The sequence below is a fragment of the Eptatretus burgeri genome, chromosome 4 (assembly GCF_056783735.1).
Source record: "Eptatretus burgeri isolate ZD-2024b chromosome 4, Ebu_testis_v1, whole genome shotgun sequence".
Lineage (NCBI taxonomy): Eukaryota > Metazoa > Chordata > Myxini > Myxiniformes > Myxinidae > Eptatretus > Eptatretus burgeri.
Window position 1 is genome coordinate 107828841 of NC_140964.1, and position 19398 is coordinate 107848238.

At 46.5% G+C, this 19398-nt stretch overlaps 1 long non-coding RNA gene across 1 annotated transcript in view; it reads left to right on the forward strand.

Moving 5' to 3' along the window:
* LOC147028862 (uncharacterized) overlaps positions 1 to 14648 on the forward strand; it is a 79317-nt gene extending 64669 nt beyond the window's left edge. The window contains exons 3-5 of the long non-coding RNA XR_015057740.1: positions 13565 to 13741; positions 13856 to 14006; positions 14464 to 14648. This is a non-coding gene — a long non-coding RNA (uncharacterized LOC147028862). The remainder of the gene's footprint in view (positions 1 to 13564; positions 13742 to 13855; positions 14007 to 14463) is intronic.
* The last annotated feature ends 4750 nt before the right edge of the window (positions 14649 to 19398 follow it).

Consider the following 19398-nt stretch of genomic DNA (forward strand, 5'->3'; position numbering starts at 1 on the left):
ATAAAGGGTAATTCGGCAGTCGGTGCGCCACAGCGGCGGGGTCCAGCTCAGCCAATAGAGCAATTCGATTATGGCCGAGGTGGTCCGGAACCAGAAGAGACATCACACAAATACCCACGGGGGCCTTTTATGGGGAGTTGTTTCCGGTGCTGGCGAAGAGGACACATGCAACGATATTGCCGGTACCCGGCGATGGAGGGACCCTCCAATAGACTTTTAGACTCGGAGAGGATGAATCCTCCTGCTGAACCGCCAGGTCTATCCGAGGTGCCCTTTCATAGCTCGAGTCCGGAGATCACTGTCGGGGGTCGGGGAGACTAGATCGGGCTGAGCATATAGGGCCATGCTCGGCTGGTGAGATTGTGGCGAAGTGCCTCCTTTGGTGAAAAAAGTGAATTGTGGGAAACTTGGCATGGGTTTGTAAGTTCTGCTGGGTTTTAGGGACAGTGGGTAATTGGTAACAAAGCGGGCACGAGTGGCTGTCCAATGGCTGGTGCGTGGATCGGGTGAGGAGAAGTGCTGTGTGAGTTTCAAGTTTAGAAGTGAAATGTATGGTGCACACATTGATTTTTTTCATTGGACATGGTGTAGTAACAGGGAAGGTCATGGTCGGTGAAGTGTTAGAAATGCAGGTGTCACATATAAGGCCGATGGGGTGGGGGGAGTCATGTGGGTTTTGTGGGTGGGGATGATGTGCTTGTCCGCAGGGATTGCTGAAGCTCACGGTGAGCGGGAATTGCGACCCCCTTCAAGGAGATTCACCCCTGGTGGCTAATGGTGACAGTGTCTAGAGGCAACTGGGAGAGGGTCTGGTTGGGCGACCAAGGCGGGTAGGACCTTGGCGACCCAGGAAGGCCAGAGGAGCCAGTGAGACCCCTTCCAGTGTGTTGTACGGGGTTAGAGCTGATGGCTACCAGGGGGGTGGGAATCAAAGGGAGCGGGGCGGAGAAACGTCCGGGTTGGACTAAAGCTGACCTGTCGGCATGGTTGCACCTGAGATGCCCCCATCATTTTGTGGTAACCCACCCCACGGCCATGACGGGATTCAGCCTGCATCATTAAAATGGGGACCATGACCGAGAAATGTGATGATGACCATGGTGTGAGTGTTGTGAAGATGTGTGAGTCCCACTCGATCCCGCACAACTTGACATGTGCAGGAAGGGCATGATGTCCGCATAATTTTGGGGTCAAGCAAATTTGAAAATTGGCTCCCCAGGTAATGCTGAGTCTATGACAATCCACTGGGGGACGCGGTCACGTCTAAATATCCTGTGAATAGTGTCGTTAAGGCTTAGAGTAGGAATGTAAAGTATAAGTGTTGTGTTTTTGTGGAACCTTTTGTTTCCCCTCCCCAGATCACTGGAAGAGTGTTGGACAAGAGCGATGATCCAGAGGATGGAGTGCAACTTTGCTCAGTGCTCTCATGTGATAAAATAAAAAAAAATGAAAAAATGAATGATTGTTTAGGCGAGGATAAGGCCATAAGGGGGTAGTACATTAAGCAGGAAAGGTAAGTTAGCTGCGGCTCGCTGCCCATTGCCCCTCCTACTTTATTTCGTTAGGTTAAATAGGTGTGAGTCAGTAAGTGTTAAGGCTGGTACGGTAGCGCCTGTGATATACCTTGCAGGAGCTGCGGTACCAGAGGAGGGGGCAGTGTTACGTCTGAGGGGGGGTATGCATTCAAAGGGTAATTAGGATGTTTAATTAGGTATGCCAGCTGTTCGAGTTTACCAGGATCTCGATGTAATAAGTAGCAATTCAGTGGTGATAAGTTGTCTAGTAAATGTCCATTTCTTTAAGGGGGAAATGATAATTGTCACGTAATTAGATAGGGAGACGGGTTAGGGTAAGTGTGTATGCGCAAACCCTTTTAGTATTCCCTGTAGGCTTGCCGTGACGTAACAGGACAGTGCTGCGGATGGCTCCGCCCTGTGATCACGATTTGCGTAAGGCGACGGCAGAGGGCCAATAAAAGGGCTCGATTGGAAGTGACGAGGACTCGAGTATAAAAAGGTTCTGTTTGGGAAAAGAAGAGGAGGAAGAGTGATTTAAAAAAAGCGTCTGGTCGAGGCTGTTGGTTTCGGAGCGTGCTCTCTTGTTGCGCTGGTTCGTTCCTCGATTCGTCGTGTCTCGTGGCCTTGCTGTGCCTCGTTCCTCACCTCGGTTGGCTCTGGAGTTCTGCTGGCTCAGAGTACGGGACCGAACGGCGGGCGGACCTGCCTCCCTCTCCTGCTCGCATCTTGGCACCAGAACTGGCTCCCTGGCGGCTGTGAGCGGTCTTGGGCCTCGACCAGGAGGTCGACACCAGACGAGCGCGACGCCAGCTCGTCCGGCGCCAATCCAGTGACTTGCGTCGACACCACGGGCAAGCCTGACCACCAGCTATGGTGTGTGTGTGTGTGTGTGTGTGTGTGTGTGTGTGTGTGTACCTGGCGCCTTAGAGGGTTTGAGATTTGCATATCCATTGGAATTGTTTGTGTTTTCCCCAAGCCCGAACCCACACCACAATCCCGTCGAATCGCCCCGGATCCCTCCTTTTGCCGAGTCTTATTATTATTTCTGGTTAGAGAAATAAACATTATTAACTCAGTGAAAAGCGACTCGTGCCACCTTCCTCGTCCCGTTTGCTGTGGAGCGATTAAAACCACCATCTTTGGGTTATAAAAAATAAACCGCCTCCATCGTTTCGGCTCATTCTACGTTGGCGGGACTGTTCAAGTCCCGTGAACGTCACATTGGTGTCAGGGTGTTGGATGTTCGAACCCCTCAATTATATTTGATATCGGGAGAATATACCAGGATTAAAATCTCACCACGAATTGGAATATAAAATTACTACAGAAAAGCGCGTGAGCGCGGGAAAATTTTGGCGGGAGTTTTCAAATTAAATTTAATTGGCGGCAAACGGGACTTCTGCACCATGGCGGATGTGCAGATGTTTGAGGAGGAAGGCCATGTGTCTGGCAGCGAGTCGGGGGAAGAAGGGAGAGACGGGGGTAGGATCGGAACCTCCCCCATTCCAAGCGTGGTCCGTGCTTCATTGCCCGTAATGGAGCCGGCAGCACCGGAAACCGGCGCGATGTCGATCTGGACAATGCTGGAACGTTTAATGAGTGCAATTGCTGCACAGGGGGCAAAAATGACGGCACATGGGGCAGAAATGGCAAATTAATTCGTGACACAGAGGGCAGAAATGACAGATCAATTGGGGGTAATGGGGGAACAGTTGGGTGCACAGATTGATTTAATGAGGGATGAATTGGGGGAAAAGATGGAGAAAATGAAAACTGAGATGCAGGAGTGTGTGGATGTTAAATTGGGGGAAATACAAAGTAAATTCGAGGATAGATTGGAGGAAACAAAGGTAGAAATTACATTCCAGGGGGAAAATATATGGAAAAAATTGGTAGATAAAATTGATGCAACGAACATTCAGGTTGATAAAGTGGAAGAAGGCCTGGAACGTCATCGTGCCTGTGTGGATGCTCATATGCAGCTGCAAGTAGAAGAGTGGGGAGAGCTGAGGAAGCAAGGGATGAATTTGGCGGAGGAGGTAAAAGGATTGGAGGCTCGTTTGGATGAACAAGATAAAATTATGAGCCAAGATGAAGACTTGGATAAAGGCCTGGTAGAGCCGTCTTTTGTAAGTAGAGTGTCCGGGTTGGTTGAGGAGCAGCGACAAACTCGCGACGGAGCCTTGGAGGAGGTTGTGCGGGCCCAGAGGATCCTGCGGGAAGAGGTGAATCGGTCCATTCAACGTTTGGAACAGGAGGCAAAATTGACCCATGAGACCCTCACCACAAAACATCTTTGGCCACAGTGGGCTCCGAAATTGGATACGCAGCCACAAGGGTGTTTGATCCCTGGGCTGGATTCGGACAAGGGAGAAACTAGGAAGTGGGCCACCGGAAAAGTGATCCCCCTGGTAAATTTTGACGGGTCAGGGAGCTTTGAAGCTTTTCTGACGCAATTTGAGTGTATTTCCCGACTAAACGGGTGGAATGAGCGGGAACGTACAGGGAATTTGGTGGCAATGCTGTGGGGACCAGCCGCAGATGTGTTAAACGTGATCGCGGAGGGATGTTGACCAGCTCCCACATTTGCGAGGCGTTGAGCCATCGGTTTGGGTTCGCAGCAAACTGTGATCTGGTGCGGGCCCAGCTCCAGCACCGCAGATTAAAGTTGGGCGAGACGGTGCAGGAGCTGGCACAGGACATTTTCCAATCAGTCAGGATTGCGTATCGGGACCTTACAGTGGAGGCGTGGATACAGACTGGCACTAGAGAAATTTTTAGCTGCTCTTCCAGACCCTGAAGTCCGAGCGCTTGTGGAGCTACAGGATCCACCCACCGTGCACCGAGCGGCCGAGTGCGCAGCCAGGCTGGCCTCGTGGAGGTGGCCGGGTCGGGTGCCTGAGAGGCCTGAGTGACGGTCCGACAGGCGGAGATTCAGGATCAGGGAGAGGGGCTGGGAGAAATTGGCATTACACAAATGTTGCAGGAAATTTGCCAGAAACTGTCAAGTTTGATAAAGGGTAATTCGGCAGTCGGTGCGCCACAGCGGCGGGGTCCAGCTCAGCCAATAGAGCAATTCGATTATGGCCGAGGTGGTCCGGAACCAGAAGAGACATCACACAAATACCCACGGGGGCCTTTTATGGGGAGTTGTTTCCGGTGCTGGCGAAGAGGACACATGCAACGATATTGCCGGTACCCGGCGATGGAGGGACCCTCCAATAGACTTTTAGACTCGGAGAGGATGAATCCTCCTGCTGAACCGCCAGGTCTATCCGAGGTGCCCTTTCATAGCTCGAGTCCGGAGATCACTGTCGGGGGTCGGGGAGACTAGATCGGGCTGAGCATATAGGGCCATGCTCGGCTGGTGAGATTGTGGCGAAGTGCCTCCTTTGGTGAAAAAAGTGAATTGTGGGAAACTTGGCATGGGTTTGTAAGTTCTGCTGGGTTTTAGGGACAGTGGGTAATTGGTAACAAAGCGGGCACGAGTGGCTGTCCAATGGCTGGTGCGTGGATCGGGTGAGGAGAAGTGCTGTGTGAGTTTCAAGTTTAGAAGTGAAATGTATGGTGCACACATTGATTTTTTTCATTGGACATGGTGTAGTAACAGGGAAGGTCATGGTCGGTGAAGTGTTAGAAATGCAGGTGTCACATATAAGGCCGATGGGGTGGGGGGAGTCATGTGGGTTTTGTGGGTGGGGATGATGTGCTTGTCCGCAGGGATTGCTGAAGCTCACGGTGAGCGGGAATTGCGACCCCCTTCAAGGAGATTCACCCCTGGTGGCTAATGGTGACAGTGTCTAGAGGCAACTGGGAGAGGGTCTGGTTGGGCGACCAAGGCGGGTAGGACCTTGGCGACCCAGGAAGGCCAGAGGAGCCAGTGAGACCCCTTCCAGTGTGTTGTACGGGGTTAGAGCTGATGGCTACCAGGGGGGTGGGAATCAAAGGGAGCGGGGCGGAGAAACGTCCGGGTTGGACTAAAGCTGACCTGTCGGCATGGTTGCACCTGAGATGCCCCCATCATTTTGTGGTAACCCACCCCACGGCCATGACGGGATTCAGCCTGCATCATTAAAATGGGGACCATGACCGAGAAATGTGATGATGACCATGGTGTGAGTGTTGTGAAGATGTGTGAGTCCCACTCGATCCCGCACAACTTGACATGTGCAGGAAGGGCATGATGTCCGCATAATTTTGGGGTCAAGCAAATTTGAAAATTGGCTCCCCAGGTAATGCTGAGTCTATGAGAATCCACTGGGGGACGCGGTCACGTCTAAATATCCTGTGAATAGTGTCTTTAAGGCTTAGAGTAGGAATGTAAAGTATAAGTGTTGTGTTTTTGTGGAACCTTTTGTTTCCCCTCCCCAGATCACTGGAAGAGTGTTGGACAAGAGCGATGATCCAGAGGATGGAGTGCAACTTTGCTCAGTGCTCTCATGTGATAAAATAAAAAAAAATAAAAAAATGAATGATTGTTTAGGCGAGGATAAGGCCATAAGGGGGTAGTACATTAAGCAGGAAAGGTAAGTTAGCTGCGGCTCGCTGCCCATTGCCCCTCCTACTTTATTTCGTTAGGTTAAATAGGTGTGAGTCAGTAAGTGTTAAGGCTGGTACGGTAGCGCCTGTGATATACCTTGCAGGAGCTGCGGTACCAGAGGAGGGGGCAGTGTTACGTCTGAGGGGGGGTATGCATTCAAAGGGTAATTAGGATGTTTAATTAGGTATGCCAGCTGTTCGAGTTTACCAGGATCTCGATGTAATAAGTAGCAATTCAGTGGTGATAAGTTGTCTAGTAAATGTCCATTTCTTTAAGGGGGAAATGATAATTGTCACGTAATTAGATAGGGAGACGGGTTAGGGTAAGTGTGTATGCGCAAACCCTTTTAGTATTCCCTGTAGGCTTGCCGTGACGTAACAGGACAGTGCTGCGGATGGCTCCGCCCTGTGATCACGATTTGCGTAAGGCGACGGCAGAGGGCCAATAAAAGGGCTCGATTGGAAGTGACGAGGACTCGAGTATAAAAAGGTTCTGTTTGGGAAAAGAAGAGGAGGAAGAGTGATTTAAAAAAAGCGTCTGGTCGAAGCTGTTGGTTTCGGAGCGTGCTCTCTTGTTGCGCTGGTTCGTTCCTCGATTCGTCGTGTCTCGTGGCCTTGCTGTGCCTCGTTCCTCACCTCGGTTGGCTCTGGAGTTCTGCTGGCTCAGAGTACGGGACCGAACGGCGGGCGGACCTGCCTCCCTCTCCTGCTCGCATCTTGGCACCAGAACTGGCTCCCTGGCGGCTGTGAGCGGTCTTCGGTATAGACCAGGAGGTCGACACCAGACGAGCGCGACGCCAGCTCGTCCGGCGCCAATCCAGTGACTGTTGCGTTGACACCACGGGCAAGCCTGACCACCTGCTACGTTGTGTGTTTGTGTGTGTGTGTGTGTGTGTGTGTGTGTGTGTGTGTGGGTGTGTGTGTGTGTGTGTGTGTGTGTGTGTGTGTGTGTGTGTGTGTGTGTGTGTGTGTGTGTGTGTGTGTGTGTGTGTGTGTACCTGGCGCCTTGGAGGGTTTGAGATTTGTTTATCCAATGGAATTGTTTGTGTTTTCCCCACGCCCGAACCCACACCACCATCCCGTCAAATCGCCCCAGATCCCTCCTCTTGCCGAGTCTTATTATTATTTCTGGTTTGAGAAATGAACATTATTAACTCAGTGAAAAGCGACTCGTGCCACCTTCCTCGTCCCGTTTGCTGTGGAGCGATTAAACCGCCATCTTTGGGTTATAAAAAATAAACCGCCTCCATCGTTTCGGCTCATTCTTCGTTGGCGGGACTGTTCAAGTCCCGTGAACGTCACTATATATATATATATATATATATATATATATATATATATATATATATATATATATATATATATATATATATATATATATATATTAGCGATACCCGTGCACATGCACGGGATAGCAGTACAACATAGCTGGTAGCAGACGACAGACCGTACACGGGGAATGACAAAAATACGCATTGTGCAAAATGCAAGTGGCACTATGGAACGCCAAGACTTTCCAAACATTGTCGGCATGTCCGCTAAGTGCCACAGGAATATCATAGGGATCGGGTAACGGTGAGCCGAGTTTTCAGTGTGCAAGCTTGGTATTATAATAGAGGTGTGTGTGTGTGTGTGTGTGTGTGTGTGTGTGTGTGTGTGTGTATTTATATACACACACACACATATACGAGGTGTGTTCAAAAAGAATCTAACCTTAATTTTTCGTTTTTGAAAAAATGACGGAAAAAACTTGAACAATGCTACTGCATCAAATTTTGTGTAAAGCTTGGCGATTCCCGAGTGAAAACGATCCGCAAGATCCAACAGGCCTTCGGGAACGAAGCAATGGCCACCACACAGATAAAAGAGTGGTACAACCGCTTCAAAGATGGTCGCACATCAGTGGAAAGTGAAGCGTGTTCTGGTAGGCCCTCAACATCCCGAAATGAGATTGTCATTGACCAAGTGAGGACCCTGCTGATGCAGGATCGTCGAATTACAATCAGAGAACTTGCAGACGAGGCGGGCGTCAGAATTGGATCCGTTCATTCCATTGTGACTGAGGATTTGGGCTAAAGGAGAATCTCAGCGAAGTTCGTGCCAAAGCTGCTAATGATCGAGCAGAATCAACTCCGTTTGGAAATTGTACAGGACATGCTGGAGGCTGTGAACAGCGATCCCAACTTCTTCAACACAGTGATCACTGGGGATGAGACCACAGTGATCCGTCATTTTGTCAAAAACGAAAATCCGACGGCGCTCACTTACACTTCCTCACTCATCGGCGGTCTCTCGGCGACTGACAGCTTCTGCAGACGGGAAAATATTCACGCATACGGATTAGGATCGCCTACATATGTGCAACAAACCATGCTTCCCTAGGTTCATTTGTTTACACATGAAAAATTAAGGTTGGATACTTTTTGAACACACCTCGTATATGTATATATACACACACACACACACACACACACACACACACACACACACACACACACACACACACACACACACACACACACACACACACACACACACACACACACACACACACACACATATATATATGAAGACCACAAGGGGAAAACCAGAGATGTCACTTTTTTATAAATTTCAGGGTTTTTGCACCTGCCAATAGTTGGTAACATAAGGTCTCCGCTCACAATATTACTTTAACAAATAACCAGGGGTGTCACATAATTTATATGGTATAAAGTTTAGCCATGCAATGAAAAAACAAGTGTTGTCTAAGCTGAACAAGTCGAAACCCAGAGTTGTCAGTACTTTACTCCTGGTTATCTCCCTTTCATTCATGTTAACTGTTCCACCATAATATTCAGAGTTGAGAAACTAAAAAATGAAAGGTTGTAAAACTTTCACAGCATAAACTCTGAGCACTACAATAGCCAATTTGGTTATATCATGGGCTCCGTAGTTGGTGCATATCGTGGTTCAAGCCTGGTCAAACCTTTATTGTTACTTTTATGGGACCCACGCCGTGGCTTAATGGTTAGCGCGTCTGAGTACCCATCCTCATTCGATGTACCCACCGCCCAATCAACCTGCTTAGGTATATGAGGGAGTCACATGAGGTGACTTCGGCTATCGCGGGGGGTGGTTTATCCTTGGTTTCCTCTCGGTTTTCCATCATATTAAGTAGTATGGAGTAAGAAATGGAGAATCCGTCGTCATATAAGCGAAATACCCTTGAGTGTGGCATTGAACACCAATCAAACAAAAAAAACAATGACCGTTTAATGTTGAAAAAAAAAATCTGTGATCACCAAAGTCATGTAATGTATGCTAATAACCAACAAGCATGAATTTGCTACACATCCTGGGTTAAAATTGCATGGCAATTGTTAAACAAGGGAATAACCAGTGATGTCAGTTTGCAACATTGATTCGTTCTTTGCTCTTAAATTAAATAACACAGAAGCTTGGCAAATGCTGCATGCTTAATTTTATCGGCCAATGATCACTCTTCCTTTTACTGGAAATGAAATCTATGACAGTTATTAAACAGTCCACCAAAGTCTTGAAACTTTGTTTTTCAGTTTCTTCAAAATTGACTTATCCTGACATCTCTGGTTTCCCCCTTGTGGTCTATATATATATATATATATATATATATATATATATATATATATATATATATATATATATATATATATATATATATATATATATATATATATATAGTTGTGGGCTGGGGGTCGGGTGAGAAGACCAAGAGGTGGGGGAAGCTATCTCGGTTCCCACCAGACTCCCCGGAATTGTAGGCCGTCGCACACGGATAATTTGGTGACGCGGTGGGTCGCTTAACCGACCGTGGACATGAATAACTCAACCGCATGACCTCGGGTCCTCCCATCTATGCGTTAATCGAGTTACCGAATTAATCACGTGCTTTAATTACCTGGGAGCACGCCCTCAGTATGCATTCTCCGAACTGGATCACTCTACCGGACCGGATCATTTTACCGGATCGGATGCAGCCGAGCAACACTGCCAAGGACGTACCGGATAAAAGGAATGGATCGTTGGGAATAAAGTTCCGGCTCAACTAGGATTCGGACCATACTGGATCAATGGAAGAAAAGACAAAAACAAACGGGGAATATTTCAAATAATAATTTATTACAATGGACGAGGAATAGTATGTGGCACGATCAATATTTATTGGGGTGTGTGGTGCAGAGATAGGGGGAGAGGTGTGGTGCAGCAACTAAACAGGCAACTTGCACAAGGGGACACAGAGCGGACTTATTGAGAGAATAATAACAAGAATAATAATAACAATAACGACCTTCTGCAGTCTTACTTAAGCAGACGGGCACCAGGGCACACACAAAGACACAGAAAACCCGATGAAGAGAGAGTATTGAAACAGGAAGGGAAAGGAGTTGAGGCTATGATCTCGGTGCCTTTGTGCTTGATAGCACGACACTCCACCAATACGTTTTGGGAGGGGGGATGCTCCATAGTGCAGCACTCGACAGCTGGCGCATCGTCTCTGGCTTCAGCAGAGTGTGTGGAGACTGTGTTCGGGAAGGAGGGCCTTGAGTGGAGAAAGGGCGGAGTCCAGAGTGTGAGGACGGAGTGGTAGGCGGGACCAGGTGGGTGGTGGGGTTGACATTGTGTGGGCGGAGATGAGAAGGCAGAGTCTAGACAGCAGGAGGCAGCTCATGCAGAGGGACGAGGGCGAGGCCAGATCGAGTGAGTGAAAGAGAAAAAAGAAAGGCGGAGGGACTGCTCCCACCTTTATAGGACTTGCAGCGTGGGGGAGGGGCCACCCCGAAGTGAACGTCATCACCTGAATCGTGCACTCCGATTGGCCCCGACCCCTCATGTGGCCTGCTAACTTTGGCCGGAAACCACCTCACTTCGTTTCCGTCAAGGTCATCTCAGATAGCGGCAATATTCCGCTCTGACCACATGACATGCCACGAATCGCCCACACCGCAATTAGCATGCGAATCGTGCTGCAAAAACCCCTGGGCCATGCCCTGGCGACCGGCCGAGGGTCCCGCACGTCCGCTCAGGTGTCCGACCAGTGCCTGCCAACGCGGCCCGCACTGCCATTCCCTGGCTCGATCGCAGCTTGGCTGGCCATAGAGACGAGAAGACGTTCACCATCCGTGGGGAATCTGCTGCTGCCAGCGAGGGCCGAAGGCACATCGTTACGGATAAATCCATGCACGTTTCGCGAGCGGCGTACATGTCTGCCTTTGGGCACATTCTATACAGTGCGCGGGGTTCGGCCATTATGCACGTGGTCAGTGCTCGCGTCCGCCCGATTCTGCTTGCGTGTGCGTGGGGCGAATACCGATATCTGTCAGATATTTGGTTGAAAAGGAACGCACCGCTTCTCCTCCACACACTCGTATCCCGCCCAACATGGCCTGGAGTTGTCTTTCTCGGCCTCCGCACGCGTTTCGTGCAGCATGGGTGTCGTGCTGCCTGTGCCTCCTGTACTCTGAAAAACACCATTCATGCAGCCTCTCAACAGGTATTCATTTGCATGCCATTTTAATGCAACCGGCAATCTTCCGCAGATTCAATAATCCCGCACTGCTAAGTGCACTATATGACTCGCTGCACACGTTTGGTTTCGGGCTCCCTTGGGAACGAGGGCTCTGCGCCGTCGTTTCCTCATGGCGGCGCCGCACATCCTGGTCTCCATGAGGGCCCACCTCACAGCGAAGGCGCACGTGCCTGATTTTCCTCAGAAATAATTAGACAAATAGAAGAGTAGGGACGAAGTGAAGAAAAAATGATGTTAGCAAACCTCGCTGTGAGATCAACGCAACGCACTCCTTTGTTGTCCTGCTAGACAAAAGGAAAGGGACACATATAATAATGGGATAACTGTCTAGGGACCACTATCTGTTGGATGTATGTGGTTCCGAGAACCGCAACAATATGTATATATACATATACACGGATGAGCCAAAAGATTACGACCACCTGCCTAATATGCTGTTGGTCCTCCGTGTGCCGACAAAACAGCACCGACCCGCCGAGGCATGGAATGTACAAGACGCCTCAAGGTGTCCTGCAGTATCTGGCACCAAAACATGAGCAGCAGATCCTTCAAGTCCTGTAAGTTGTGAGGTGGAGCCGCCGTGGATCAGACTTGTCCGTCCAGCACATCCCACAGATGCTCAATCGGATTGAGATCTGGAGAATTTGGAGGCCAGGGCAACACCGTGAACACTTCATCATGTTCCTCAAACCATTCCCGAACAATGTGTGCAGTGTGGCAGGGCGCATTATCCTGCTGAAAGAGGCCACTGCCGTCAGGGATATATCATTGCCATGAAGGGGTGTACCTGGTTTGCAATGATGTTTAGGTAGGTGACACATGTCAAATTGACATCCACATGAATGGCCGGACCCAGGGTTTCCCACCAGAACATTGCCCCGAGAATCACACTCCCTCCACCAGATTGTCATCTTCCCACAGTGCATCCTGGTGCCATCACTTCCCCAGGTAAACGGCACACACATACATGGCCATCCACGTGATCTAAAATAAAACGGGACTTATCGGACCAGGTGAACTTCTTCCACTGCTCCAAGGTCCAGTTCCGACACTCACGTGCCCATTGTAGGTGTTTTTTGGCGGTGGACAGGGGTCATCTTGGGCACTCTGACCAGTCTGCAGCTACGCAGCCCCATACGCAGCAGGGTGCGATGCACTGTGGATTGTGACACATTCCTCCCGTGACCACCATTCAATTTTTCTGTGACTTGTGCCACAGTAGACCTTCTGTCAGTTTGGACCAGACGGGATAGCCTTCATTGCCCTCATGCATCGATGAGCCTTGGGCGCCCAACGCCCTGTTGCCGGTTTGTGGTTTGTCCCTCCTCGGACCACTGTCGGTAGGTACTCACCACTGCTGACTGGGAGCACCACACAAGCCTTGCTGTTTCAGAGATGCTCTGACCCAGTCGTCTGGCCATAACAATTTGGCCCTTGTCAAAGTTGTTCAGGTCTTTACTCCTGTCCATTTCTCCTGCATCCAACACATCAACTTCAAGAACTGACTGTTCACTTGCTGCCTAATATATCCCATTCCTTGAAAGGTGCCATTGTACAAGATAATCAATGTTATTCACTTTACCTGTCAGTGGTCTTAATGTTTTGGCTCATCAATATATATATATATATATATATATATATATATATATATATATATATATATATATATATATATATGTATGTGTATATATGTATGTGTGTGTATATATATATATATATATATATATATATATATATATATATATATATATATATATATGTATGTATATAATATATATGTATGTATGTATATATATATATATATATATTTATATATATATATATATATATATATATATATATATATATATATATATATATATATATATATATATATATATATATATACATACATACATATAGATACAGGGTGCTTAAAAAAAATGTTAACACTTCTGAGAATTTTTTTCTTTCGTTGCAGTTGACTGAAATGGCAACGGTATTGACTTTGGAGCAAATAAGAAAGGTTGCTGCATTTCATGGATGGACGTCTTTCACTCACCCATGGTGGTTCGCCACAAATACAGAGAGCATTTCAACTGTGATCCACCCTTGAGATTGACCACTTATCACGTTCCATTAAAAACGATCGTCCCATGTAAGTGTTAACCTTTTTTTGAAGCACCCTGTATCTGATGTTAAGGCGATTTAAAGTATAGGCATGACATGACTCATTAATGCCAGGGTGTCTTTCTCTCGTTGCAAAATACAGCAACATATTTCACCACGACTGCAGGCTCGCAGTTCAAACGGTGAGCGTCACCATACAGTGTAGTGGCTGAAAAGGTGAAACTACTGAAGTTTCTGGTGCTGAAGGTGCTGAAATTTCTGCTCAGCAGTGATGAGAATCGAACCCAACAATAGTAAGAACAATTTAAGAAAGTTTTATGCACTCCCCAATCCAGCTGTTTGCTGAGATGAGGTTAACGCAAAAAGCCCTCATAACTGAAGGGCAACATGAATACAATGTTGCAAAAACGGCAAAACCTTTATTGGCAGCCCCCACCCAACTGTTTTCCTCCCATGGCCCGTTGCAAATTAATACCACACCCAATGTGCCTTCTGTTGGATTTAGGCAATGCAGAGTAGTTTGAATAACTCCTGGCAGTTATTCAGAATATTGCTGTTTGAAACAGCAACATTCACTGCCAACGAGACACACTGACCTGCTAAATACAAGCAGCAAAAAAACGAAACATACCCAGCATGTATTTTTTTTAAATACCATTGGAACGCCTCTCATTGGAATAAGCAGACACTGACAAATGCTGTCAAATGATGCGCGAAATTGAAATACAATTTTTTTGACTTCTGCTTTAGGGAGAAGTCTTTGGACCGGCAGGGCTTTGCATTCCCTGGCCTTTTCTCAGACATGTGCTGCTTTGGCTGCCAGAGTCGAGGCGAGGGTGATTTGCCCGGAATCTGCCGTTTACATAAACGACCATGAGCTACACAAGAGACACACTGGCAAGTATAGAAAGATCGGAGGATTGGGGTGATGTTGCAATTTAACTTCTAATCACCTGAATACATTAAAAAAAAACAAATCAAATTCTCCTGCATTTCATTATGAACTCATGTCAAAGTTGCTTGGACCATTTTACTCGATGATTTTCCGAGGTTAGTTGTGATCACGATCTGGGTATTGTCCATAGAGCTAAGGCATTCCTAAACTACATCAAGCTCTTCACAGTTAAGTCTTTCATACAGAACTCCACGGAGGTACAGCTCCCAAATTCCGGGTTGGTGATCCTGCTTTCCCCCTTTTTATACAGAGTCGAGCCTTGTGGAGGAGTTAGAACATATAACGAATGAGGATGCAACATAACAAAACAACAGCAGAAGGAGAGGAGCAAGCACACAACTGCAGGGTTGAGGGACAAAATAGAGAGAGACTTCGAAGATAATGGATGTGAGCAAGAATGAGGACCAGGGGAGAACACAGGGTGGACAAGATTGAAACAGAAGCAAACTCTCAGGAACATGGTACGTCGGTACATGGTACAGCAAACCAAAACATGGTACGTCGGTTCTGTGGATAAAGAACAGTCTTTAATCACTCACAGGTATGGCATCACACAACCAAGCATCAGGGCAACAAGATGGTTGACCAAGAAGAAGACTAATGTGGCTCTGCATACACAAGAATGAGAGACCGAGATGTCTTTAACTTAACTACACAATCTTAGATGTTGACGTTGCTTCTCTTGATATGAACAAAAACAAGGCCTTCCGTACCATTGCTATATCAAGGCAGGAGACAGATTCCCAACGACTGTCACTCTCATACCGGTGGCAAGTTGCTAGGCTCTATTTTATCCAAACGCTGCCCCTCGTGCTCTCTCCTACCTCTCCCCACCCCAAGTCACCCCAGGTGACACACATTTCTCAAGAAAGCCTCATCTGATCATCCTCACAAAGTCCAAACTTGTTGCTGTCCTGCATTCATTCATAAATCAGGAATGGTCTCCCTGTGCTCATTGTTTGGTCCTCCTCACTTCAGTCTTGCAAATACATTGCCCATCACTACCTCATGTACTTTCCCATGCACATTAATTATCTTTTCTACACAAGCTGATTCTTTCCCACACTGTTCCTCTTCAGTCTATTGTTACATTTTCGTTTTTTTTTTCCTTGTGTACCTCCTTCTCCTCCCCAAACTATGTGGGACTTTGTGAGCATGCTGCCCTTTGTTGTTCAGCTCCTACATGAGTCTGGACCCTTGTACTGTGTATAAAAAGGTGTCGTACTTTGTCATCATCAATAATGTTGTGTTACCTTTTTTAATCAGGCAGAAAAAGGAGCCATATATTGATCTATGCATCTCTAATCATGGTATGTATACACGGATTGGGAGGAGGGGGTGGGAGTTGATAGGAGTGTGGTCAGGTACATACCTCATGTGAACATGGAAAGGATGTTAATTTACTCATCTTCTGCAGATTTTTATAATGGCCATGTGCAACTTAACATCTACAACCCTTTATATTTAACTGCGCATTTCATGCATTTGCAATGGCTGTGTTTATTGTATCACCCCGCCCCCCCCAAATCCATCATTACAATACACCTCCCCTCTTCTCGAGATGTTCATATGCCAACCATCTCTGCATACGGAGGAGGGTGCAGAGTTCACGTTTATGCCTGCATGGCAAACAGCGGCTTTTTTTATTAATGTTTAAGTCTGAACTTTCACTTTGTAAAAGCAAGGGTTATGGAAAGACGCGTTTAAGAGTAAAAAACAGGCATTGTATGGAGTTGAGTGGCGCGAAGAGGGAAGATCTAGAAGAGGAAGGTCACTTACAGGTTTTTGGTCCATGCATTGTACAGGGTGTCCATAAAGTCAGTGTGCAACTTTGAACTTTTATTCCTTTTGATATTACTTTTTAATGACGAAAAATTGACAGAACAAAAAAAACCAGTAAAATGGTTCTCTGAAGACATTCAAATGGAATTAGGCCGACATAAGTGTGCCAAGTGCACATCTGTAGAAGGTAAACCAATAAAAAACAGACAACATAAAATTGATCTTGAAACAATACAGCAGTTAGAAAACGAAGCATCATACAATACCTCAGAGTAGAAGAAGGGCACCAAATGTCACAAACAAATGCGCAAAACAATCACCAAATAACACATGTGTAGAACGAAGCTGATCCTGAAAATGTATCTCTCCCCAAGAAACCAACACAAACTCGCAGTACCAGTGTTCCAATACAGCTGTGAAAAAATAAACTGGCCCCAATCAGAAATCAATAACTTAGACATCAAAACACGACAACTCCTTACCATCCACAAAATGGTCTACAAAAACAAGTGCATCCCCGAGAATGTTTCTGCCGAGACGAGAGAGAGGGGAAGCATCCCAATGGAACTCAACCAGGTTAATAGAGCGATGAGTATCGGACTAGCTGAGTATGTGAAATGGTCAACAGACTATCAGATTCAATTTGTAAACAACCATGAACACAAAAAACCTGAAAAAGTATCCCTAACTCACTTTGCAGGGAATTTCCAAAAACAGGTGCAAATAGGAGATACCACACAGGAAAATGAAACAGCAACAAATATAGCCACAACAATTACAAAAAAGACAAAAGAGATATATTAAAAGAAAAATCAACAAATATACACCAACAACTGGGAGAATGACAAAAGGACAGAAAAATGCAAAAAACATAATTACACCGAGTTGGGATAGACAAAGACTCATTGGAATGGCTAAGAAATCAGCTGAACTGGGATGGAGAACAAATAATAATAAATGTCCAAGATCAAGGACACTACACTAATGGAATGAAAAAGATGGTGGGATTGAGGCAGACGGACAAGTGTAGGTTCTGCAAGACAGAAACAGAAAGTACGAGTCACCTGCTTTCGGAATGCAAAAAACTATTATCAGAATAACTTTACACACAATGGCACAACAAAGTATGCAAAGTGATTCATTGGCATGTTGACAAAATTTTCAACATCCTAGTTCAAGAAACACATGGAAACACGAACCAAGGGCAATCACTGAAAATAAGGACATGATGCTCATGTACGACCCAATGATCACATAAAGCATGAACATTGTCTCAGGAACAAAAACGGAAAAGACAGCATTGCTGAATGTGATATTAGGACCCAGTGATTTGGGCTTAAATAATGCAGAAATCAGGAAAATTACCAAATACCATGACCTCAAAAATTATATCAAGAGATCTTGGAAGCTGAAGAACATCAAAATTGCACCAGTGAAAATTGGAGCAACAAGAACTAGAAAGAGCAATCAAAGATTGCAGACCCTCGCCAGAACTTGTTTTGTGTGGCGTTTGTGTCGTTTTGTGTGGTGCATTCTGTGCAGCATTTGTGTACTGGTGTTTTACGTGATTAATAAGAGATATAATTAGAACTGCCACTTCACAACTGCTGGCAGTGATGACCGGGTACCAAGACATCCCGCTTTGATCAGACACCTGACCCTGACCCACGACATTTTTCATTATTATTCAATTGAATTTAGATTGGGATTAAAAGAAATTCAATTCAAATCAAATGGAAGACCAAATAAGTACAGTCCTGAATTGGAGTAATCACAAGGAACCCAAGCAAGCAAAAAGCAAAGATGAAGTCATCAGAAGGAACCTGGATATGATTCACATTTCAGCTGCTACTCCTCTACCTTCAAACCCATCCATACAAAGCCAAGTGAGCCTTATTAGCAAAATATGTAAAATAAAAAAAATAAAAAAACATCAAAAAGAACCGAGATCAAAAGTATTTGATCAAGTTGAAATTTAAAACATGTATTGTATGTTTCATGTTAATACAGCCACTGTGGGTGCACAAGTTAGTGCACTCTCAGCGCCGTTCCCAAGCCCGGATAAATGGGGAGGTTTGCGTCAGGAAGGGCATCCGGCATAAAACCTGTACCAAATCAATATGCGGATCATAAAACGGACTTCCATACCGGATCGGTCGAGGCCCGGGTTACCAATGACCGCCATCAATACTGTTGGCCAGCAGGGTACCAGTGGAAATTGTGTTACTGCTGGGCGAAGGAGGAGAAGGAGATGGGGAAGGCATGTTCAGAGGCAGCGGGAGAAGAGGAAGGGTAGAAGTGTGGAGGTGAGAGTTGGAACTTTGAATATTAGTATTATGACTGGCAAGGGGCGAGAGTTGGTTGATATGATGGAGAGAAGAAAGGTAGACATACTGTGTGTACAAGAGGCCAAGTTGAAAGGGTGTAAGGCGAGGAGCATCAGAGGTGGTTTCAAACTGTTCTACCATGGTGTGGATGGGAGGAGAAATGGTGTCGGGGTAATCCTGAAGGAGGATTATGTCAAGAGGGTATTGGAGGTGAGCAGAGTGTCGGACTGAGTGATGAGTGTGAAGTTGGAAATTGAAGGGGTGATGATGAATGTCATCAGTGCATATGCCCCGCAAGTGGGGTGTGAGATGGAGGAGAAATAAGATTTCTGGAGTGAGTTTGATGAAGTGGTGGAGAGTGTATCCAAGGAAGAAAGAGTGGTGATTGGAGCAGATTTCAATGGGCATGTTGGGGAAGGGAATAAAGAGGATGAGGAGGTGATTGGTAGATACGGTGTCAACGAGAGGAATGTGGAAGGGCAGATGGTGTAGATTTTGCAAAAAGAATGGAAATGGCAGTGGTAAATACGTATTTCAAGAAGGAGAGGAACACAGGGTGATGTACAAGAGTAGAGGAAAGTGCACACAGGTGGACTACATCTTAAGCAGGAGATACAACCT